The 26,113-nt window shown below is 42.5% G+C and overlaps 1 long non-coding RNA gene across 3 annotated transcripts in view; it reads right to left on the bottom strand.

The window, feature by feature from the left end:
• Positions 1 to 26,113, bottom strand: part of LOC138773017 (uncharacterized) — a 48,292-nt gene that overhangs the window by 15,682 nt on the left and 6,497 nt on the right. For all 3 annotated transcript variants that reach the window (XR_011359865.1, XR_011359866.1, XR_011359867.1), the window contains exon 2: positions 1,849 to 1,910. This is a non-coding gene — a long non-coding RNA (uncharacterized lncRNA). The remainder of the gene's footprint in view (positions 1 to 1,848; positions 1,911 to 26,113) is intronic.

Genomic DNA, 26,113 nt, shown 5'->3' with positions numbered 1-26,113 from the left:
ATCCGCTGCGGATCATGTACTGTGAAGCTGAATGGGTCCCATACACGCAGCAGATCCGCTGTGTGTATGGGACCCGGCCCATTTAACAGCCGCCCGCAGCCCCAAGCATACATTAACTGCTCGGCAGTGTGTGACGGTCCCGGCTCCCCTCGCTCCCCATCAGCACTGATTGACTGATGGGGAGCAAGGGGAGACGGAAACCTCACACACAGCTGCGGCGCGGCGGATCCGCAGCGTGTATGCGAGCCATTCAGCTTCACAGCACAGGATCTGCAGTGTGAAATCCACTGCAGATCCAGTACGTGTAAAGCTACCCTTCATCTAGCATTTAGACTAAGGATGGTTCGAACCTGCTGAGGTTCGGCATCAGATTCCTGCTGTCTGGCCACTCCGTGCAGCGGGTGGATATAGCGGGAGGACCGCCTGGAAAACTGGGATACAGCCTATGGCTATGGCTGTATCCCAGTTTTCCAGGCGGTCCTCCCGCTGTATCCACCCTCTCCACGGAGCGGGCAGACAGCGGGAATCATTGCCGAGAGGTCGGGTTCGGACCATCCCTAATTTAGACACATGGCGAGTGTCTTATGTTTGCGACCCTGCATCTGCACTTTGCTCCAATACCTCCTTGTGATGTAGGTTAAGCAGGTTTCACTGCTTTATCTATACAAACAGTGCAACTATTACAGGGCCGGTATGGAAATATTACAGTAGTTTGTATACATGTGTTATGGAGGGGTTTAAGAGAATCTATTATGTTTAAAAGTGCTCATGGCTGGACAAAAAAGTCTGCTCACAGCCGCAACCCTCGGTCACTCTCTGTCTGCATTGGTGATGTGCCTGAGCACATCCATACGTAAAAAAGAACCGTTAAAGGGGTGTTTAGCGTTAGAAAAACATGGCCACTTTCTTCCAGAGACAGCACTGCTCTTGTCTCCAGTTTGTGTGCAGGTTTTGCAACTCCGTTCCATTGAAGTGAATGGAGCTTAATTGCTGACCAAACTTGAACTGGAGACAAGAGCGGTGGCCATTTTTCTAACACTAGATAACCCCTTTAATCCCATGTTTAGTTACTGCCCCTTGGCTCCCTTTCACTAGGTTTGCTTTGTACATTTTTCCATCTTGTGTGCTTGCCTTTTTTCTTATTTAATCTACCTCAGCTCTTTCCTTAATCTCTGACCTCCACCATACGTATATGATGCTGTAGGGAAGTGCTTTGTGCTACTGACTATACATGTACAGTACAGTGATGCAGCGAGCTCGGGATCTGAGCCTGCACCATCAGCACTTGGTGTCAGTTGTCATGTACAGGCGTCATCACTGCAAAGGCTTGGACTGGGAAATATCGACTGTGGCATCTAAGTAGTTATGCAGAGGAAGGGGGCTACTTTGTTAACCTATTACCACCCTCTCCACCAAGGACAGGATGACCTGGTGTTCATGGGTTGGTAAGGCAACCAGGGAAAGTATTGCATTATTTCCAGGATCAAGTGATTGCAAGGTCCCCAATTGGGACTTTAAAAAATGTTTTACAAAAAAAAATAGATAAAAAAAATCACATCTTTTTTTTTTTCTCCAATGAAATTCTCTTTTTTAAACAAATTATATTGTCATGTGCGCAACAGTCTAAAATATAATGACTATTTAACCGCCATAAAAATAAGGAATTTGTGTTAATTTATTTATTCTATTTATTTTTGTTCAATCTCCTTGTTCTCCAGAACAAATAACAGCATAAAGCTAACAAATCATTTCGACTGAATTTATAATGTGCTGTGAAAAGCTATTATTAATTTTTTTTTTCCTACCCCACCACAAAAAAATTTTTTAGAAAGTTTTTCAATACAGTACCTGAAAGTGGTGCAGTTTAAAAACACAACTCGTCTTAGAAAATCAAGCACTCGTGCGGCTACCTGAAAGAAAAATAGAGAATTTAAAGAAGGACGTATCCCAAAGACCAAAACAGACTTCAGCTTATAATGTCTGTATTCACATATAAAGAGTTTTTTTCTATTGGCACATCTCCCAACAAAGTTACATAGTTGAATAAAGTGTTGATCCAGAAAAAGACAAAAACCCCAGATAATAGGGGAATAGGTCCTCCTTCGTTCCATTTATGGCAATCAGAATAAATTCCTGGATCAACATGCTATCTCCAGAAATCTAGTGACTATAAAGCTACATCCTAGAGTTACTAAAACTGTCTAGTCTTTGGTGGTGCAGAAGGTGTATCGGCCTCTTTTTTAGATTCGTTAATCATCAATTCCAGTCTCATGGTGCGTTTACACAGGCAGATTTATCTGACAGATTCTGAAAGCCAAAGCCAGGAATGGATTTGAAAAGAGTTTAAACCTCAGTCTTTCCTTTATGACCTGTTCCCTGTTTTTAGTCTGTTCCTGGCTTTGGCTTAAAAAATCTGTCAGATAAATCTGCCTGTGTAAACGCACCATTACCCAACTGCCGGTCAACAGGTCAGGATTTAAGGATATCTCATACAAAGAACACCTGTGATAATACCTGACGCACTGACTGTAATTATATCACCTGTCAAATACTAAGGAAATCCTCAAAACCTGACCTGTTGGTGGTTCCTGAGGACTGGAGTTGGGGAAAACTGTTTAGACCCGCTGTGATCAGGAGAAATAGCCAAGGGAGAGCATGGCTAGCTCTGATAATGTAAGACTGGGTTCACACTGTGGTTTTTGCAGTCCGTTTAACATATCGGTTTAATGAAAAAATGGATGCATTTGCGTGCATCTGTTTTTCCATTAACTTCCATTATAAAAAAAAAAAAAAAGGATCATAACAGATCTTTGTGTATGCTGCTAAAACAAAAACCAAACACGATCAACCATGTTTTTGTGTATACTTAGAAAAAAAAAAAAAGATCCGTTTTGATTTTTTTTCATATAATGAAAGTCAATTGAAAAACAGATTGTTTTTTTCATTAAACCGATATGTTAAACAGACTGCAAAAAGGCAGTGTGAACCAAGCCCAAGTCTATGAGGCTACATTGTCGGAACTAGCAAGCCTCTCTCTCCCCAGCTATATCTCCTGATCACAGCGGGCCTGAGCAGTGAGACCCCTTGCAATCAATAACTTTTGACACTTGGCAAAACTCAAGTCAGACAAGTTTCTGGCAAATTTGTAATTGTACATCTAGGTCAGTTTTTTGGGCTTCGTTTTGAGATATAAAATATCCAAAAAAACATCAGTTTCACATTTCTCAAACCGAGCTTTTCCCCCATTTATTTCAATGGGAAAATGTTTGTCGGATCACATGTAGTTTAAATGTATCTATGTAACTTATATAATCTATTTTGGTATGTTTTTTGACCCCCAAATTACTGGTTTTGTAATTGGATTTTAGCATTTGCCTAACATTGGTTTGTTCAATTTTTAACCCTTGGTTGGTGATCTATGAAAGTCTGTTCCTGTCTGTAAACTTTCCTTAGGCCTACCCTACCCCACAGAATCCTTAAAGTATTTGTAACTTTCATTTATATGGGTAAATGTGGACCAGTCTCTAGGTTAATGGTGTTAAACCTGTGGCCTTCAGATTTGACAAAACTACAATTCCCATCATGCCTGGGCAGCTAAGGATTTAGCGTTTGCTACTCAGGCATGATGGGAATTGTAGTTTTGCCAAAGCTGGAGGGCTACAGGTTTGACGCCTGTGCTCTAAACTTGGATGTTAGCCGCCAGGCTTTTCTGCCGCCTTATAGGTACATGTTTCAGGACAACTGTTGCCTCCTATTGGTATATTGTATTGGGAATTGTGACTCTCGGCCTGTGCTATTAGTTGTCTGGGAGTATAGGAGGCTCGCACAGAGAAGAAGCACAGTCCTGTATGAAGACATAGTTACTTCACACATTTACGTAACAGCCAGGCCTACCTGTGACTGCTGTCAGTATTACGGTGGCTATGAGGCATCTGAGATGTGGGCATGCTTAGAAAATGTGCGCCTATCCGTCCTCTGGCTCCACAGATATAAGACCCTTCATTGGAAATCTTTGACTACTCCTACATGGGAATCTCCCCTTTTTTGGACCCTGATCACTGTCCTAGGTCTAGCAGCTTTCATTAATTTGAAGAAGCCTTCAGAGCTGAACTCCAGCCAGCATTTGTCTCTCATACAGGCACAGGATTGGCCTTTATGTATTGGGGGAAAATCTGACCATACCAAAGGAGGGTATTTAAGCATATGCGAGAACATAAGTGATCCCCTTCCATTGCTAAACCTTGCTGTGCAAATTCATAAAAGCATTTATGCATATTTCATAAGCGATATAATGCAATTTTCTAACCGCTGTACAGTAGTAAAAATCATAGGCAAAAGCAAGCTAGTCTTAGCTTATGGACACACACATATCCTTGTTAGGAGCTGCATTAACTTGTATACAGTATATATGTTGCCTTGTGATGTGCTGTATAGACACAGCCAGGGAAACGTACACATTCATATATCACATATACTATAAGCCATCAGTTGTATATATAGAAAACACAGATATACAAGTCTGGTCGGTGACCAGATGGCGCGTGGTGTGACCCCAGACTTGTATACCACATAGATCTGTACATAAATCTGTGAAATAGAGCAATATACTATACATGTATGTACCATCCAGGTCATCTGTGTACGGATTACAGCAGGTTGTACGTCCGATCTTTCTATGCACATGTGGTAACATGATGACTATACGCCAGAGATCACCCTGCTGACGTTCTCCTGTGCTGCAGTGTCTATCTCGCCAAGGTTGTTACATCTGCCTTCCTCTCCTCATTTTTGTATCAATGCAATATGTGTGTACTGTATGTACGGCCCTGCATGATAACACAGCTGAATAAATGAAATCTCCTCTTCATTTCTGTGCGTGGTCTTACTTTGTAATACAGATAGCGGTGTGATGATGAAATTCACACAAATTGGATCTTCCTGTGATCTTAGTTTTTTTTTTTTTAATGTGATTTGGGTACCAGCACTAAATTGTTGGATGGTTTGGGTTTCCATTGACTCTACTGTCTGGGGAGAATCGTTCCAAACATCCCATATCTTAGAAAATTTTCTTGGGCAAGTATGCAGGTGTAGGGCTGCCAGTGTTCCTCCGCCACTAGTCCAAGCAATCATATCTCTAGACTCAAGGCATGGATTGGAGGACACAACCATATCATGTGCTGCTAGACACAGTAGATATTCCAAGGATGGAAGGCGATGCATACGGAAAAGTCTAAGAGGAGTTAAGTAGGATTGGTATATAATGTGCATAGAGATCGTGCCCACTTGTCATATACGTGCAGAGGCCTGGCAGCTATGGTCTCTGAAAGAAGATGGGTATATAGTATAGACACCAGACCCTGGGGGCCCTGTGATTTGAGTACACTAGTCAATGTATGTGTGTCTAAACATTGCAGAGCGCTCCGCTCAAAGTATGATTGTAGCTGGGTGATAGAAAGACATGTAGAGACATTATAGAAATCCCCTATGGTACAAACATTGTAAATCGCCCAAAAGACAGAACAATTATAGGCAAGAAGGTCAGGAAAATATTCAGAGGAGCCAGACTCCTTTATGGCCTGTCACCAAACCAGTCGGGCAAGCTTGTGCAGGGAAAGAAGGGTAAGTGACAATATAGGCTGGTTGGTTTCCAGAAAACCTTAAAGACACTTGGTATGTACAGCAGCCGCCAGATGAAAGTATGGCTGTAAATACGGCCCTGAGTGCAGTACAGTTTATGATATGAGATATACAAGATATGACAGCCGACTTGGACACACTGAGGGGGAGATTTATAAAACCTCTGCCAGCGGCAAACACCATGGAGAGGCCACAGATACTTACCTTCTCCAAGGCGAGCGCCTGCTGTAACTTCTGCTCGCCTAATGGTGGGGCACAGCAAGGCGGAGAAGAGGTGTGGCCACTTCGCGTGCCAGATTTACCATGCTTGCAGGCGTAAATCATGGCAGAAATGTACACCTGCTCAGGAACAGGTGTAGATTTCTGCGCCCACCATACAGCAGGCGCTGGTCAGGTCAGTTTCACTAAAAGGCGCGCGCCTCTTAGTGAATCTGGCGGGGCCTACTTTAAGTACAAGTACGCCGGTCTTCATAAATGTCTCCGAGTGTTTGGACAAACCATAAACTTCCTAGAGGGGAAATTACTCCTCATTACACAGTTGTTGTCCCTCAAAACTACAGGCCGTTCAGGTTCCACTGGCAATTCTGGGAAGAGTTATGCAAAGTGTCTCTCTGATGCCACCTTGTGGAGGTAGCTTTCCCTTCAAGTCAGTGTCTGATTCTTTTAGGTTCTGTTTAATGGTATACCAAGTTTCTGTGTTAATAAGGAGGCTAAAAAGTGTTATTTATAACAATTTATAAGTGTCCATTATACAGGTATGACGTACAGAGGATGTGTGTACATTAGCATTGTTGTACACTTATCAGGTATATTGTTCAGATGACAAGCGTGACTGACACGGGCAGCTGCCTCTTACAATGGTAACAACTGACAATAGCTCAGATAATGACTGTAAATAGCAGTCATAAATCCACGTACGGCTTGGGTCTCCACACCCCACACTGTACACCATTCTCCCCCATCAGTTCAGCTAGGTCAAACTTGTTCTGCAGGTGAGACATGAATCCACAGCTCCAAGGGTCACTTCTCTATCAAAGGCTTCGCTGCCATAATCCCATTCAGTGCCTTGTAACAAGAAAGATCAGCCGAGTTGCAAAGAGATGTATTCTTTGGAAGAAGAATAGAAATAGGACTGAGGGATGGAATGGCATCACAAAAATCAAATAATAAAAAATTAAAAGAAAGTAAAGGCTCAGACCCAATACAAACAAGGTTTTCTTAAGGGTAAGCTGCATTTTGTAACACACTGTACATTGTATGCTATACCTGCAGATTTCCTCACCAGATGCTGAAAACAAGCAATGGCTTATGGGGCGATATCTGCCTGATTTGGTGTATTAGGGCCCTTGTACACTACGGAAATCAGGCGGATTTGCCGCCAATTCAGTCGCTGGCCCCCCAGTGCTCCTGCTTCAAGTTCTGCCTGTCCCATAGGCTCCATTCTATGGTCAGGCGGAATCTAACCTGCTGATAGCCACCTAAAGCACCGGAGACGCTGAGTCGGGGTAAAGTCTGCTCCTGTGCACTGTTAGGAGCACTGCTGCATCATCCAGCCCGAGGTGGGCCGAATGACACAGCACTTCTCCTAACAGTGATCTGGAGAGACCGGTGCCGAGGGGAAAAGTAAAACACATACCTTCCTCCTCTGCGCCCTGTGCCATCTAGGGGGCTATGAGCAGGTTAGATTCGTCTAACCTGCTGATAGTTTCCCTTTAACTTGTTTATTAGTGATCTAGAGAATGGAAATGTTTCTATCGTTGCAGAAGACAATAAGCATTGTTGAACAGTCAGGGCAGTATTTGACTTTGTGGCCCCGTGCCTAGGGTAGCAGTGTTAAGGGGGGCATGCTGTGGCCTAAAGAAAAAAAAACTGTGATGAGATCCATGGTGAATCTTTTGTCCGAGTGTGTCGTGCGGCAGTGTCTTTACAATGCTGGGACGATTCACTTTCCCCGCTCCCGGCATCATATTGATAAATGACGCCAGACAGTGATATATTCCATTACACGGCTTACCCATCCTTGGGTTCTGTGTTTTACGGAATGTGTGACTGCCCACTTAGGGTGTGTTCAGACTACGGAATCCATGCTGAGAAGTTCCCGCGGATTCCACCGCTCACCCCTTAATGCATACCTGCTAAATTTACCATTGAAGGGATTATCTAGGATTAGAAAAACATGGCTGCTTTCTTTCTAACAGCACCACCCCTGTCCTCAGGTTGTGTGCGGTATTACAACTTTGCTTTATTTACGTCAATGAACCTAAGCTGCAAAACACCACACAAACAGGAGGACAACAGTGGGGCTGTTTCTGTAAGAAAGCCGGTATGTTTTTTTCTGATTCTGGATAACCTCTTTTAATGTCAGATTAGTGGGGTCTCCGTAGAAATTCAGTACTGATTTGTCCCATGTTCTGTGTACCCAGGTAATTACTGTTATATTGGTGGGGATCTGAACACTGGGCCCCCCACTGATCGCCATGTTTCCAGGGACTGCCAGGAACAATGACTGGGTACTCCTATTCTTGGGTTTAGTAAGGGTCCTGGCATTCAGATCCCTCCCACCCATTTGACCTTACTGACACGTCTAGTCATTAGGCCATAAAAGTCAATGATCAACCCCCCCCCCCCCCTTTACAGAAGTGTTAATTCCTCACTTTAGGCTTAAAAGCTGATATCTTGCGAGAATTTTTTTCCATATCATTCTTTACCATGGAGTACACTAGGGAGGACTATTGCTGCTTTTACAAAGAACAGATAGCAATACTATATACTCATATATGGCACCTGCTAAATAGCTAAAATATCCCAAAACCTCATGTAACTATTCATTACGGAGTTCTTAAGCCTTGCACTTAGGAACATAAACAGTGATAAGGCCAGGTATTGGGATTTTACCTATCTGCACCGTACCTATATGACTACACATATATATATAGGCCTCTTGCTTAGAAGCTCCAGCACATTAGAGAGTCCCTGATAGGGTTAACATATAGTTGGGACATTTCTTACCTTGGAAAACTTCTGATATGGACACTAGAAAGAATGTTTTGTCTAAAGAACTATTTCCCTCAGAGACATCTTTATCAGCGTTCAAGGACATTCTCGGAGGAAAGTTGACTGTCTGTTACAGTGGGAATAATGTGAAAGTATCATTGCAGAGAATGTATTGTTCTAACCTTTTTGACCTTTTTGAATAATAATAATGAATACTAATATAGATGCCATTGCGCATGACTGAATATCTAAATCACTAGCACCGCCTCATCTATGCCTTATTAGCATTTGTTAACACCCTATATTTTATCTGACTATAAAATGTGATTACCATAATAAAACTTGGGCCATTTTATCCAGGCTTATAATCATGATACAATATCTTATCTGTGTCCGTGATTTATAAGTGACGAGTTGGTAATACTGCAGGTTACAACTCTAGATATATTTAAAAACCATCCTGTACCTGGGTTTTTGACTTTTTCTCCATAGAGAGGGGTCAACATCTAAATTTAACCTTAACATTTGGCGCCCGATGGCAGGGACTCAGCCTCTTGCAAACCAGAACGCAGACTGACGGGATGTGGTGATTTATCCGTCATCGGACGCACAGATATAACTGGCCAGGTAAGAAAGACTTCCCTTTCTTACGCACTATCTGTGCCTCCGCGGAGCGGATCGAATTAGATTCATGTCACTTGCATTCTCTATATGTTTGTTAAGCTGAGTCTAATTGTTAGACAAAGAACTCTGTAACCCAGGATAGGACAAGGTTAAAGTACTGCATTGCCGTCGCAAACTGTTGTGTGATTGAGATAAGCTGTTGCTGTATTTATGCTGAATTAAGGAAAGGGATTGCCGAACATGATCACTTCTGCGTCCTTACGGGGAGGCTGTGATTATTGCTTAACCCTTGTAATACAGCATGGCATCGAGAGCAGCTGCAAGGTCACAGACAGCAGGCACATAACTTTTGGAGTGAACGGGTTCCTGATAAGTGATATCTGTCTCGAGCAGCGGCAACAATACTTGTATTGATCCCATTATTTGTGCTTGTACTGTGGTAGAGAGCAGGTCAGAAGACCTGTGACTTACCCCCTTGCCCCCTAGGAGGAATTAGCAACGAGGGACAGTAGGCTGCTATAAAGCGTCACTATAGTGTGTCACTATAAGCGTCTGGGTCTATAGCGGCTGTACTTGCCAAGACCTAAGGTTTAGGTTTTAGTCCCCAATACGCTACCTAGGGATTAGCTGAGCAAGGATGAAACAGTTATTCTCTAAAAGAAGGGATCCCCAGTCTCCACAAGAAGTTTATGTGAAGCTGAAGTGAAGCTAAGGAAGATATAGTTAGCGATGGGCATGAGAAGATGCAGTGCAAGACCTAGAACAGATCTTGAGGAGGTTTGATATGAAGGCAGATACATGCCTTAGCCCCACCAGCCTCTGGCTCTCTGACCAACACCTGGGAAACCCCTTACACTCCTGTGCACACTTATTTTTGCCTTGTAGGTAGGTAACCAGACCTACATGTAACATGCAGGGCAAATGGGTCCTTGGAATTTCCAGGAACCTTAGGGGTTAATGTAAGTACTATCCCTAAGGGGGAATCAAGGATTAGAGTTCTAAGAGGGGAGGGTGTGGAGTAGATAGAGAGATGAGAGCCAGAGGGTCAGACAGAAGGAAAACATTCAGGATAATGGGTGGGAAGCACAGGTCTAGCTGGGTGGACATGTGCCGGTGACCAACAAAAATCTAGATAAGACAGAATATTGTAGTGTGTGTGGCAGACCCAAGCCACATCATTATGTTACACCATTGTACCCAGTTTATATCTGTATACAAACCCCAGACCCTGCAAAAAGCCAACCTACCTCCAATGGTGGCATATAGACCCTTGGTCAGCTGTTGAAGTAGTTACTTTGATTTAAAGTGCCCCTGACCTGATTGTAAGACCAATGCCTTTTTGAAGTGGGCAGCCTAAATTCAAATAGTGTACAGTGCCATGTAAGTGTCTAAGTACAATGCCACGTACTCAGACAAGGAGAACAGTCCAGCTCATTGCTAGATACAGTACTGAGAGAGCTGAAAAGGGGTTAATAAAGGCTGCGTAGTGAAGCAGCATACAATTATTTGGCACATAATGTGTGTTATTTGTTATGTTTTGTACAAGGCCATCAACTAGCTCTGAGTGCTGCAGATCACATGCAAGCAGCATTAGGAAAAAAAAAAAAAAAAAAAAGAATCAGAACTGTTAGTGTAATGTCCTCTCCTACATTATATACTGTTGTATTTCAGCCAGTTTTGCTAAGCTGATGTCCCCTTTAGAAGTATGTTACATGTTACAAAATGTTGATCATTTTCTGTTGTCCCGATCATAAAACATGTATTTAGTTATGTACGCCACTTTTCTGTAATCAGCCCTCAAAGATGGCGAAGGAGAGCCAACCACTCCCACATATCATCCACGTCTGTATTATAATTGTGACGTCTCAAAACAATGCCCAAGCCAACACCCCTATATCCGGTTATCTAGTCCGGTGGCCATTTTAACTCCTGGCATTTCTGTCCCCCGCCCATACTGCTTAGTGTCACTGAGGGGGCGGGCACAGGACTCTCCGATAGAGTCTAACAACTGTTTTGCACATTTATCAATGAATGTTATAACCTGATGGTGAAGAAAGTTAGACAAAGGTTTGTTCAAAGGAAAAGCAATGAGACTGTTTGAAGGAGTCGGGTCTAGTAGACCTATTATTGTATAAGATTGTTATACGTAAGTGTCAGGAGGAGTCAGAGGAAAAAAGCATGTTTATTAGGAATCTCAAGAGAAAAGTGATAATTGGTAAAGATCAAACGCAGAATTTTGTGCACTTATTAAGAACCCAATGGTATAAGAGCCTGTAGTAACTTACTACTGTAATATATATTTCTATGTAACTTTATTAAAAAAAAAACAAACAATTTTTTTGTAGATATATCTATTCTAATATATATTGTAAGCAGATTTTCTTTCTGTGTGTGTCCCCAACGTATGATACTTCTAAGAAGTTTTTTTTTTCCCCTCTTGTAATCTATGATTTTACTGCTCACTGCTCAAGGTTAGAAGTGAGGTACAGAGCGTTCTGCTTACTGATAAGAGCCGCTTACTGGAGGAATGGATTCATTTCAGCTAATAATGGTACAAATTAAGCTGAAGGTTCTGACAAAAAGAATTATTCTATATACTGTATGTTTTACATTTCATCTTTAAGGTGTCTTTTATTTGATTTATAGCAAAAGAAGGTTAAATTGGACTAGCCGAGTGTAAGATGTATTATTTTTTTTTTATTATTTTTATTTTTAGGGTTAACAGTTTTGTGATGATTATAGCAAACTATATTGATAATCCCTAGTAAAGCCAAACCCATATCCATGGCTCCATCGTGCACGCCTTATGCCCCCCAATATATATATATATATCTTGTGCTAAGTGCATTGAATCCAGCATCTCTGTTGCCTCTTGATGTAGATTCAAATGGGGGAGGGGATAGAGGTAAATGGAAATGGGAGTAGCCCATTTTGATGTTTTTAAATTGTTTTTAATTTTTTTTTTTTAAACACCGTACAAACTTTTTAACTTATTGTGTTTGATATTTTACATTGTGAAGGATGAAAATGTAATTGAAAGCCCAAATATTAATGAAAGTTTAAAAGTTTTAGATTATCTCAGACTTTTAAGAGATGGATGACACAAGACGCAAGGATATATGGTGACCGCCATGCAGCGTGACGTTCCACTGCAGAAACTGCTCCTGCCATAAGCTGGAGGTGAGGACAATCACTGAGACATGTAAGATGGTTGAAGGTAACAAATTAGAGATTTGTTTGGTCCCTGGACTTACCAAAAACACTTGTAGGAAAAAAAAAAAAAAAAAAAAAACACTGTTCAAAGAAGAAGAAGAAAAGCTGCCATAGAGCGGCTGACGCAATGTTCACTCAGACGAACCCTGATGCCAAAAAGGGTGATGGATGATGGATGAAGCTGGTGATGCTGCGGTTTCTGTGCTCTTCCCAAGGTAACTGTACAAAGCGTACAATTGGAGGGGGAGATGTTTCCAGTCTCTTCCTGAGGTAACCGTACATAGTGTACAGGTGGAGGAGGAGAGGTGGATCTGTTTGTTTTTAAGTCTTTTCCAGAGACAATCAGCAACAAGCTGTGAGACCAGCGGATGGAGAGGAGGTACAGGGTAAAGATGGCGTCAGACAGTAAGTAACTGTGTTTGCCAACCGCCTTGTATCTCACTGTAAGTTATCTGACAAAACCAGCAGAAGGAAGCCATGTGTAATGTGGTGTAGTATGCTCACATTGGGCGGCCCAGGGGACAACAAATATAGCAGAGAGGGTTGTGTACGGCTGTATTATCTACACCTGTCATAACCTACTGTAAGTAACACCGTAAAGTGCCTGTCTGCATAGTCTGTCATCTTCCTGCCTGTTTCAGGGACTGTAAGTGGACGTCATCCACCTGCCACAGGTGGTCCATATAGGTATGTCCTTGTCTGTACTGGTGTCTTCTTTACAGGTCAGACAAAACTATGGGAGAGAACAAAGCCAATGTCTGAGGTGATACTAGTGGCCTATAGATAACTGAGGCCAAGAGTCCAAGTGTCTGTAAAGAGGCCTGTCAGTCAAAAGATAGGTTTAAGGATCCATACCAATGTTATTAACCATTACACCATTACAAAAAGGATCATATGGTATATTAAAAAAAAAAAAAAGTTTGAAACCTTAGATGATGTATGGTATATACTTTGCTTTTATTTCTATGGTGGTTATTTTATGTGTAATATGTGATGATCTCAGTGAGACAAGAGACAATCCAAATATTATATCGGTAATAAGCGCCCAGTTACTTCATATTATTGGTCTATGTATTACAGTATATGATTATGTACAGGAAGAGATGTGACTATGTGACCAGTCATTAGACCTGTGTGATCTGATCATAAAGACGTTTTCTAGGTACAAAATTAAGTAAAAAAAGACTAAAAAGAAGTGGAAATTCTGAGAATCCGGTACTGATGAGTGTGAATTCACTATGTGGTTATTACAAGTGAATCTAGTGGTTACATAGTAGGTCACATTGTGGAGATTTTATTGCATTTACCTGTTATGCTATTTTGGGTTTATGTATCAATGAACTTTTCATTTTTGCTTTTGCCATGAGATAAGATTTTCTCACATCTAAACTTTTCTTTTTCAGAAACTTTTTAAAGTTAGTTGTTGTGACTTTCCAATACCCACATGATGCCGACGTGGTAAAGTCCTTGTGATAGAGTCACGTCTGTTATATGCAGTGATAAGACAATAAGGTTTGGTTATTTTGATAAAATCCGGAGAGGTATTTGTCATATATATATATGTTGGTTTTGGTATTGATAATAGGCTTCTATTTGTTTTGTTGTAACTAAGCTGTATATTGATGTATACTGTACAGACTCAGCCATTGTTTAGTATTATCTTTCGGATATTGCAGATCTACCTACCACATCTGCTGTGTTTGTTCCGCCATCTTTAACGATCAATAAAACGTATGGTACTGTTTTTGTCTATCCTATGGTGATGCCCATAAACTAATGGGAGTCCTTCAGGGTCTCTTCCAAGTGGTCTTATGCATAATACTGATCTGTTTGCCAGTAAAACTTTTTATGTGTATTCTCTGTCATATAAAACCTCGACAAACAAAAAGAAGGTTTACCATCATATAGGTGACTAACGTTTCTTTCTCTTATCGGTTCTCTTGAATCTGTGTCGCCTGGACATTTCTGGAGGTTGAATGCTGGACAAGTACTTGGAGGATGGGTTCACCCTATGGAGAAGATGTGACCCCTGAGCAACCCGCGGCTCAGACAGTATCTTTGGAACCTCTGGCTATGTACCAACCACAGTGATTCCAGTCCAAGGCTTCACGGATGTCAAATGGGGGACTGATAAGGCCAGGTATTGGGATTTTACCTACCTGCACCGTACCTATATGACTACATATATATAGGCCTCTTTCTTAGAAGCTCCAGCACATTAGAGAGTCCCTGATAGGGTTAACGTATAGTTGGGACATTTCTTACCTTGGAAAACTTCTGATATGGACACTAGAAAGAATGTTTTGTCTCAAGAACTATTTCATTCAGAGACATCTTTATCAGCGTTCAAGGCCGTTCTCAGAGGAAAGCTGACTGTCTGTTACAGTGGGAATAATGTGAAAGTATCATTGCAAAGAATGTATTGTTCTAACCTTTTTGACCTTTTTGAATAATAATAATGAATACTAATATAGATGCCATTGCGCATGACTGAATATCTAAATCACTAGCACCGCCTCATCTATGCCTTATTAGCATTTGTTACCACCCTATATTTTATCTGTCTATAAAATGTGATTACCATAATAAAACTTGGGCCATTTTATCCAGGCTTATAATCATGATACATTGTCTTATCTGTGTCCGTGATTTATAAGTGACGAGTTGGTAATACTGCAGGTTACAACTCTAGATATATTTAAAAACCATCCTGTACCTGGGTTTTTGACTTTTTCTCCATAGAGAGGGGTCAACATCTAAATTTAACCTTAACAACAGTGACCAGTCGATGACGTGTGAGCTTAGGGTGTATCATTGACATTGACTGTTCTGCTGCTAGAGTCCCTATAGTTCTCATAGGTATTCCTTGTGCTGCCATATGGTGCTTCTGTGTCGCATTCTCCTCTATATATCTACTGGTACAGTATCTCAGTTTTCTGGCAGCAAGACTGAACCCTGTATATACAGATCTTCCTGTACATTAGTCATTATAACTAAATAACAATGGCAGTGCTGGCTGAGGAAACAGGAGAAAGGACCTGCACAGAGAGAGAAACGGGTGAAGACATGATCACATGACCCACAGGTCCTTAACCTCACAGTGTGGAGCTCAGCCTGAAAGAGAGGAAGAGGGAGAAGTCATTAGTGTCAGTCAGTCAGTCAGTAATGTGTGTCCGTGTATGTTAGTGGTGTCTCTAGTGATTGTGCATAGTAGATAGATGAGGGGCCCGCTGAGGCTTTGTCACCTGAGGGCCTGCAAAAACCTGGAGCCGGCCCTGATTGGGCTACTGATAGAATGAACAGAGAAAAGGCCCAACTTCTTGTGGGAATGGGGTTAGGTGAGTATGAGGGCATATGAAAAAAGCAGAAAAGTGAATGCAATCTCCAAAATCTCAACTATTCATTGCAAAAGTGTACCAGCGGTAATAACGCAGCATTTCTGCATTGTGTGGCCATACGCTATATAATCTTTGCCTTATCTTTCACAAGGAGCTTGTGAATGTTGTGAGGCTTTTTATATTAAACCCTGATTCAAATGAATTTATATATTATATTATTATATATTCTGGATTGTGGGACAGTCATAGAAAAAGTATAAAACTCAATGTAAGAGTAAGGATTCTTTATATGCAGTGGCCGCTTGTCACCACTAGGTGGAGTATTGTTACTCCTTATGTAGAGGGATTGCTTTGGCGTAAAACCTGTTTTCTCTTTAAGTTCTTAAAGGGAATGTGTCACCAGGTTTACGCTGCCCTATCTGAGGGCAGCATAAAGTGACATAGACCCTGGTTCAGGTGGAAAGAAAAAAATTCTACAGAGTAGAAAAATAGTTCCCTGTAGACCATAACATCCTTCATATATGACTGTATTCAAACAGAAGAAAACATTTGCCTCACAGCATTTCAGCAGCCATATTTGTTTTTTTTTCCATGTACACACAGTGAAGGCTCGAGGTTTTACTGCATAATGAGTTATACTAACTGAAGGGTTTTACAGCCTGTGGAAAGTGATTAAAAAAAACAATAAAAAAAACCCAATACTCGCCTTGCTTCCCTGAAGCTGCTGATCTGATGCTGCTGGTTCCCACTGTTCTGGATGAGACTAGTTACTGCTGTATCCAGTAACTGGCTAAATGGGTTTGATGCACCCCAGGAACTAGTGATGGCTAGCGAGACTTGGAGTGTCAGATCAGCAGTTTCTAAGAATTGGGGCAGGTGAGTATGATATTTTTTTCTTTCTTATTTTTTATGGGGTTAAAATATCAACAGCTTAGGAAAAAAAAAAACACCCCACCATTTTTGACACTGTTTATTGATTGGAGTTGGTGTTAGAGAAGAAAGGTAGCGCCCCCCCTCCTTTGTTTGCATTACATATGGTCCATTTACACGCAGCGATAAATTGCTCAATTGATCGTTTAATGAGAAACAATTTTGTTTTTATGCCGTTCAGCGTTTAGGCGGAGAGATATATTGTTCGAAAAATCGTTATTACAATCGCTTTAAGATCGCTTAAGGCCATCTCACAGACTAGGGTGAATCTTTGAAAGACTGTTTAGACAAAGCGATTTGCGAATTTGCAGCGAACGACCAACGATGACGATGTCCTTTTAAGAGGAGGGCTGAGGACTTGCTAGTGTTAATGGTAAAGCCCGATAGAGGCCCATAGACGGACAGGTCCAACATGATAGCCGGCAGGGAGGTTTGAGGATCTGAGATGAACAAAAGAATGTCATCTGCAAAAGCAGATAATTGTAAAAGGGAATTCCCAATGCTAATTCCAGTGTAGTGGATGTTAGAATAAAGATGCCGTAGTAAGGGGTCAATAGATAAATTGAACAGTAGGGGGATAGGAGGCATCCCTGTCGGGTACCACGGTGGATCTCTATGGGGGAGGAGTTACATCCATTGACGGCCAATACAGTTTGGGAGCATTGTTAGGAGATGATAGGAAGGACAGGAAGCGATTACCAAATGATCTAGGTCTCAGGACTGTGTTTAGGAATGGCCGAAGACCTTGTTTGCGTCGAGTCCTAGTAACATCATGGTGGGGGAGTGTGGAAGTTGGGCTGCTACAGTGGCTGCTACTGCCTGACTGATACCTCGGGTGGAGTGTCTATGCTTAAGAAACCCTAGCTGTGGTTGTAACAGTAACGGGCCAATGACTTGTTGTAATCTATCTGCAAGTATTTTTGTGAGGATTTTATAATCCAGGTTCAGCAAAGATATTGGTCAGTAGGACGTGACCAGTGTTGGGTCCCTGTTGGGTTTAGGGATGAGAATTGTGCGTGAGGCAAAGAAGTCAGGTGGGTGGGATTCTCCTCGGTAGACACTGTTCAATAGTCTGGTGAGAGAGGGTACTATATCTTTACTAAGGATCTTATAGTATTCAGCGGACAGTCCATCTGGTCCTGGTGTCTTATTGTTGGTCAGTCGGTTAATAGTGGTTCTAACTTCCAGTTCTGTTATAGCTTCATCTAGTGGCTGTCTAGTCTTAGGGGCCTATTCCACAGGAACGATAATCGGCCCCATTTGGCCTGATTCGGCCGATTTTCGCTCCGTGGAATAGAGAGAACGATCAGCCGATGATCGTGTCATCGGCTGATCATTCATTTAGGTTCTGACCTAGAATCGTCGTTCGCCACCAGCGCATTGCTACGGTTGGATAGCAGTGCAAGGCGGCGACCGATGATTTCAGCAGAACCATACTTTACCTGTCTGGACTGCAGGTCTTCTTCTCCCGGTCCCACGCGGCAGCATCGGCTTCGGAGCGGGGCTGTCTGAACTGACAGACCACTAGGCCAATCACTGGCCGGAACCACCGCGGCCAGTGATTGGCTGAGCGGTCTGTCAGTTCAGACAGCCCCGCTCCGAAGCCATTGCTGCCACGCGGGACCGGGAGAAGAAGACCTGCAGTCCAGACAGGTAAAGTATGAAACAAGGGCTGCAAGGACATCGGTAACGATGTCCCTGCAGCCCTAGTGGGGACACTTGGGGCCGTGGAATAGGCCCAGTAAACGAGTGCCGATCTAGCAGATCGGCGCTCGTTTACGTTGTTGATCGGGTCCTGCTCGTCCAGTGGAATAGGACCCTTATACATGACAGGTTTATCACATTGCCTGTCTAGTCTTATACATGACAGGTTTATCACATTGCCTGTCTAGTCTTTACATGACAGGTTTATCACAGTGGCTGTCTAGTCTTGGTTCTGATCACATCTTGTGGTTTCTCACAGTGCCTGTCTAGTCTTATACATGACAGGTTTATCACAGTGGCTGTCTAGTCTTATACATGACAGGTTTATCACATTGCCTGTCTAGTCTTATACATGACAGGTTTATCACAGTGGCTGTCTAGTCTTGGTTCTGATCACATCTTGTGGTTTCTCACTGTGGTTTATCACAGTGCCTGTCTAGTCTTATACATGACAGGTTTATCACATTGCCTGTCTAGTCTTATACATGACAGGCTTATCACAGTAGCTGTCTAGTCTTATACATGACAGGTTTATCACAATGGCTGTCTAGTCTTATACATGAAAGGTTTATCATTGTGCCTCTCTAGTCTTATACATGACAGGTTTATCACAGGGCCTGTCTAGTCTTGGTTCTGATCACATCTTGTTGTTTCTGCATTTGGAAACTTCTCTGAGAGTCAAGATGGAGAACTATTCCTATGTAAGGCGGCTAGATGCGGCTTAGTGTCCAAGTAAATCTGCTATTTCTCCCATCTCCCCCAAGTCTTGGAACAGCCAAGCATGCACGGATAATTCAATAGAGAGGGGGGTACACCGCTGCCAGGAATCAGGGCTTTTGGCGGAGATTAAGCTCTCCGGAGAGGGGGCGTTCAGAGCTTGGCTGTGGGGCCCTATGATGTCTGTCTACGTCTCTGCTGACCAGGCTTTTGTGTTACTAGAATTGCCATATGAATGGATGTTGGCCTGACACATACAGGATCAGATTCTGACAGAAAAGGCAGATTCAGATGCATCACCTGAGGGGGCTCATCCAACGCCATCACCAAAAACAGCAGCTAAAGGGGTTTCTGTTAGAAAATAAGTCCTCGCTTTACTGTGGAGGGTGCCTGAAGAGTCACACATTTACACATAACAAGGACTCGGAACAAAAGCAGCTCTGCCCCATCAATACAGAAGACTTAAAGACAAGGACGTGTACGCTGGGGCTGGAAACACAAGAAGATTATTGATGTCACAGCAGGAAAGGCAGGAGGCCGACTGCAGGACGGATCAGTGACGGCCTTTTCATATAACTGTTGTGTGGTGGGATTCATACTATTGTGGGACACAAAATTGTGTTATTCCCCATAGACTGTAATGGATAAGTTACTACTGTGTATGTTTTCATTGATTTCTGCAAAGTGAAAACAATGTCAGGCTGCAGCTAAGTACATCTATCTACTTTATGGTTGGCTCTAGAGCTGTGGTGCAATGTGCAGCCAGAGGATCACGCTATAGGTTAAATGTGACGGTCACTCAGTCCACCTAACCTAGAATAATGGACCAACAGCCATCATTGTACTCACGGCACTCTTTTGTTCTTGAAGGGCTAAGCCTACACCAGAGCTGTTTAGCCGCAGCTTATCCCTCCTAATAGAGAACATGTGAACGTTCAGCTGCTCCAAATGTTCACGTGTAAGGGGAGGCCAGGAAAGATAACCTTCTGCCGATTATTACTGAAGGTGTCTAGGCATCTAAAGTGTGTTCTGAACTACAAGTCATGGATGTGGTTCCCGACGGCTTCTCCCCAACCCATCAGCCTTGATTAAAGTGGTATTCAGGCTGTTGCAGGCGCAAATCCCCATAGAAAACCTCTCCTGCTCTGGACAGTTCCTGACACAGAAAGAGGTGGCAGCAAAGAGCACTGTGTTAGACAGACAAGAATAAACCACTTCCTGCAGGACTCACAGCAGCCAATAAGTATAGGAAGACTTGAGATTTTTAAATAGAAGTAATTTACAAATCTATATAACTTTCTAAAACCAGTTTATTTGAAAGAAAAATATTTTCACTGAAGTACCTCTTTCAAAAGTGGGCATTTTTTTATCCATGATAACTCCTTAATATAGAACAACAATTAAAGACAACAAATCAAAAACTACAGTGACATAATAAAGAATGTAAATGTAAACCCACCGGTGCCCTCCCAGCTCCACATCACCAGCTGTCTAGTCTGGAACTTATTTTCTTCTGGCTTTCTGCTACGTCATGACTGGGGGGGGTACCCGACCCAGCTGATGGATTGCTCGATCTGCCAGTCAGTGACTGCAGTGGTGTCTCACCCCAAACCCTAACTGACTGAGCCGGCAATCCATCAGCCAGGACCTGACATTGCAGGAGAGGGAGCTGGGGGAGGCTGGCGTGGGTCCAGGAACGGTAATACAGGGATAGGTAAGTATAGATTCTTTATTATGTTCCCGCACCTCCCAGTCTGCACTGCAGACGGACTTCTCCTTTAAAGGGAACCATTCACCCCGTGGCCCCCGGCAGAAACTGACATACAGTGACATAAAGGTCAATATACTTACCACATCGCTCCTGGTCCCGTCCCGAATCCCGTTGTTGACACGGAGAAATCGCCAATTCTTCTTCTCCCGCCCATTATGGTAATGAGCTGAGATGAGTCCAACGTCCATAGGAAACGACGGACGAGTCCAACTTATTCATGAGGTCCTCTTCTCGTCGCCGCCCATCCACGCCTCCTGGAACTTGATTGACATCTTCAGTCTTCTGACGAATTACCTCTCCTGCGCGGTGAACAGGATACGTGTTCGAGACAATCGGCGCACGCGCAGTAAACAGTGAAGCTGCGGAGCAGCTTCAATTGTGAACTGCGCATGCCCCGAAAACGACTGTCACGGCGCCTGCGCGGGATCCGGCGAGAAGAAAGAAGACGAGGAGGAAGAGGACCCGGCGGCAATCAAGTGTCTGAGGCGGGGAGAAGGCTAGACTTCGGACCCGGCGGCGCTCATTACCATAATGGGCGCGAGAAGAAGAATCAGCGATTTCTCCGTGTCAACAACGGGATCCGGGACGGGACCGGGAGCGATGTGGTAAGTATATTGACCTTTATGTCACTGTATGTCAGTTTCTGCCGGGGGCCACGGGGTGAATGGTTCCCTTTAACATGCCTCCCAGCAAGATGGGTGCCCTTACTCCCTAAAATACTGTATGCTGTAATCATTATTGAGCCACTGAGGAAGGAATAATTTCTGGATCTGACAACCCAAACTGACAGCCTCATGTGCAGCACAATGGACGGTCTGGTAGATGCCCTATAAAGGGGTATGCCCAAGTCAATAAAGTTATTCCCTCTGCACAGGATCGGGGATACCAAGCTGATATTCGGAAGCTCCATAGAGAATGAATGGATCACTGACTAAGCACTCACACAGCACTCCATTCATTCCAGGTACAATCTCCCTTAATTCTCTAGATGGATGTGGCTCCCAGTGGTCGGACCCTCATCGCTCAGCTTGTTATTCCCTGTCCTATGGATAGAGAATAAGTTTTCAATTGGAAATAAATATTTAATTATGTTCTTTATCAAAGGGAAAACGTTCTGAATGGGCGTTACTATATACTAAGAAAAATATTAGAAAGCCATCATATTGTGGACATTGAACCAAGAGGCTGGGACCATGGATTCTTCTCTACACTTTCCGGCACCTTCCAGTGCATTATTCCGGTAAGTTCTGGCTCTATTAACGCTGTACACATTACAGTTCCCACCTTTCACCTCTGTGTATTTGATTCTCACATGACAGTGCTCATCTAAAAAGGAAGTGACAACTCCCCGGGCGACAGTTTCACTGGTAGAAGCGGCTGAAGCTGGGGTATAGATTTTCTAGGTTTACAAATAAAGTGCAAAGATTGATGAGGTTTTCACGCTTGGGCCATCAACTCCATGTTTCTGTTCTATCAGGAGCCACAAAATTGTTCTAAATAGAGCCACAAAATTGTGACTGGGGCTTTCATATACAGTGGTAATAGCCAGTAATGGGGTTTTACCTGCAAATGATTTTTTAAAGGTTAGGCTGGGTTCACACTGTGTTTTTGCAATCCATTTTTTTCATCCGTTTTTGCAATCCATTTTTTTCATCTGCTTTCAATCTATTTTTCCATTGACTTCCATGATAAAAATGACGGATCAAAACGCATCCGTTATTTTAACGTAAAACGGATGCGTTTTGAACATTTTTTTAAATAGAAGTCAATGAAGAAAAGCATCAAAATGGATGCACACAAATGCATCAGTTTTTCCATCCATTTATTACAAAAACAGAAGAAAAAAACATTGCTAAAACGCAGTTAAAACTACAGGTAAGGCTGGGTTCACACTACGTTTTTTGCAATCCGTTTTTTTTCATCCTTCAAAAGAAAAAAAAGATGGATGAAAAAAAACGGATGCATTTGTGTGCATCCGTTTTGATCCGTTTTTCTATTGACTTTCATTGTGAAAAAAAAAGAATCAAAATGGATTCGGTTTTTTTTACGTACACAAAAATTTAGTCCACCTAATTTTTGTGTCTTTTAAAAAAATCGGATTCAGATGAATCAGTTTTTTTTTTTTTTAGAATGGAAGTCAATGGAAAAACGATCAAAACGGACGCACACATATGCATATGTTTTTCCATTCCTTTTTTTTGTTGTTGTTGTTGCAAAAACAGATAGCAAAAACGCACTGTGAACCCAGCCTTAAACTACAGTATTACTTCAAAATCAGGATACATGAGTTGATAGAAGACATTTCTATATATTTTTTTTTCATTTAATATAACTTTATTGAAAATAATGTATATATTAGTCCGTTTAATGGAAAAAATGGATGAAAAACAGATGCATTTGTGTACGTCCGTGGTAATCCACTTTTCCATTGACTTCCATTATAAAAAAAATGGATCAAAACGAATCCTTTTTAACATATACAAAAATGTGCTCGACCATGTTTTTGCGTTTTGATCCATTTTTAGATCCTTTTTTTTTTATAATAGAAGTCAATGGAAAAATGGATCAGAAAAGAAGCACATAAATGAATCCATTTTTTTCATTCAATGGATCCGTTAGCAAAGTGTTAACTCAGACTAAGCCTATAGAAGAGGAAAGAGTGATTGACAGTTATCTCTGCTTGATCTGCTACACTGCAGACACAGACAGCTTCCCCAAATGTATTCTCTATTCTAATGCCAACATGTGGCAGTGCTAGCAATCTGTACTGCTGAGACCAAGGCTTGAGCTGCCCTGCAGTTCCTGACACAGCGACTGGTAGCAGCCAACTGGTGCCAAGATTCTTTGGTGTTTTACAGGTATGAGGGATTGGGCTACTGTACAATGGAGAATATACGGCAGATATTAAAGGGACAGGACGCCCTATTCTAGCACCTTCCACGCAGAATACCATGATGTTAGAGGAGCACATTGGGGTGGTCTTTCTGTTTGGGACACTGGTAGATTTTCCTATTTTTTTGCAGTTATCTGATTCATGTTCTTTGTAGTTATGTTTTATGTTTACAGGTTATTTTTTTTCCTTACAGCTGTCAGTTCGTGTCATTAACCTCACTGTCGGACCTGGATTTGCGGCTGTAATACAGACATGAATATACATCCACATTATGTTTGTGTGACCCAAGCCCGAGACTGAAACCTTATTCCTAATAATATATATATTTTTTTAAAATCAAGGCTGGAAGGTGATTGGTTGCTATAGCCATTGCTTTTTTAAAGAATTTAATGTCTATATCCTTACCCAGCTGTATTATCTTCCTTTAGCCATAATCGGTTATCATCCAATAACACAGGGTTTCATCGAGCAGCAGGAGGCTTTACTGTATAACTTGCTGTCACATGCTCACGTCAGACTGAAAAGAAAACAACATTTTCTGCGGGACATACAGCAGCTGATAAATACTGGAAGACACAAGTTTTTTTTAAATTGAAGTAAATTACAAATCTATATAACTTTCTGAAACCAGTTGATTTGAAAGAAAAAGATTTTTATTGGATAACCCCTTTAAGCTATCACTACCTGTATGGTGTAAAGCTGGCCACACAACTTTAATTGCTTTTGACAGAATCTTTGTTTGGCCAACAGCTATCTGTCCCTGCCCGATCCTCTCATACACATGTATGAGCGGCATGGCTGAATATTCACCTATTGTTTTACAGATAGAGGAGGGGAAAGTTGCTGCCAGGCACCTGTTTCACCGTACGTCGCTGGTCTATTTCCGGGCACCAGCTGGGCATGAAGCATTGGGGGCAGACTCAGCCGGCCCGAGCCTGACCATCTGCCCTTCCCTCTGTGACGCTGCTCCATTGATTGTAATGGAGCTGCATAACAGAGGGGAGGGCAAGTAGTTATACTGGGGGCCGGCCCGCCTCCAGTCCTTCATGCCCAGGTGGTGCTCGGTAATAGACCAGCGATGTGCGCGGAAACCGGGTGGCAGTTCAAACAAAATGGACCATGGCACTGGCATCCAGGTGCCGGTCTATTCATGTAAAAAACAAAAAAGCAATGTTCTAGTTGTACATTCGCTTTAATAATTTGTGGAACAGCGTCCGTTATTAATTGACATGACCATTATTATGCAAACGGACGTTGTCGGTGCAGCACGCGTGTGCATGGAACCGGCGGCCTGCATTGCATTGATTTCAATGTAATGTCACCCAGGCTGAAAAGAACGGACGCTGTTTTTATTGAAAACAGTGGCTCTTCTTTTAAAAAATAATACCTTGTGTGAACACGGCCTTAGAAAGTTAGCCAAACCCGACAACTTTGTCTGACTTTAAAGTGTACAGGGGCCTTTAAGCACAGTACATAAAGATAAGGCTATGAAAATAAAGTTATAACAGAATCATCACCTGACCCAGCAGTGCGGTGACTTCCCACAGTAATGTCATCAGACTCGCTGGAAAGGTCTCACAATACAAACAAGCCTATGGAGCAGTTCTGGGGCCCATGAGAAGGGGGCTCGGCTCATTCTCTGGGCTGTGTGAACCTGCAGCGGCCCCCCTCTCCACAATCGCAGCTAACAAGTGAAGAGCGAAGGACTAAAGGCACAAGATAACTGATGGAAGCCAATAGCTGATTTCCGTAGTGTACATATACCCTTAGATGTCACCATGAATTCCTTGTGTGTAAATATAATGTATTTTTGTGTGTTTGCAATTTCAGCCATAGCAACGTGCTCCTGCCTAGTGTGAATGGTGTTCTAGGAGAGCTGACCAAATTTTTTTTTTCTGTGTAAATATAATGTATTCAATTGTACCGTCACTATCATATGAGAATAGATGAGGGGGGGCCCGAAAGTCACACTTTTTGCATGCTCCCTTTAGATGACAGGCACCCTGGGAAGGCTTAATCCCTGCTATCCAGTCACCTCATGGGCTGTTTGCTTTCATGAGATGTAAGCTGTGAAGGCGCACACTATAGAGAAGGAAGTACAACCTGTCTATTAACATACAAGGGAATCTTGTATGCTCCATGCGTTGTACTGTGATCTTTATGTGTTCAGCGTTGGACAGGTGTCTAGGATATATTATGCTGAATATTCCTACACTACCTGCAAATGCAGCACCCCCACATCCAGGACCCCCTCTATTACCAGGTTATGTTTTGCAATAGAGGTCTGATTAA

This window comes from Dendropsophus ebraccatus, chromosome 14 (assembly GCF_027789765.1).
Source record: "Dendropsophus ebraccatus isolate aDenEbr1 chromosome 14, aDenEbr1.pat, whole genome shotgun sequence".
NCBI classification, from domain to species: Eukaryota; Metazoa; Chordata; class Amphibia; order Anura; family Hylidae; genus Dendropsophus; species Dendropsophus ebraccatus.
This window is presented reverse-complemented; position numbering and strand designations above follow the sequence as displayed.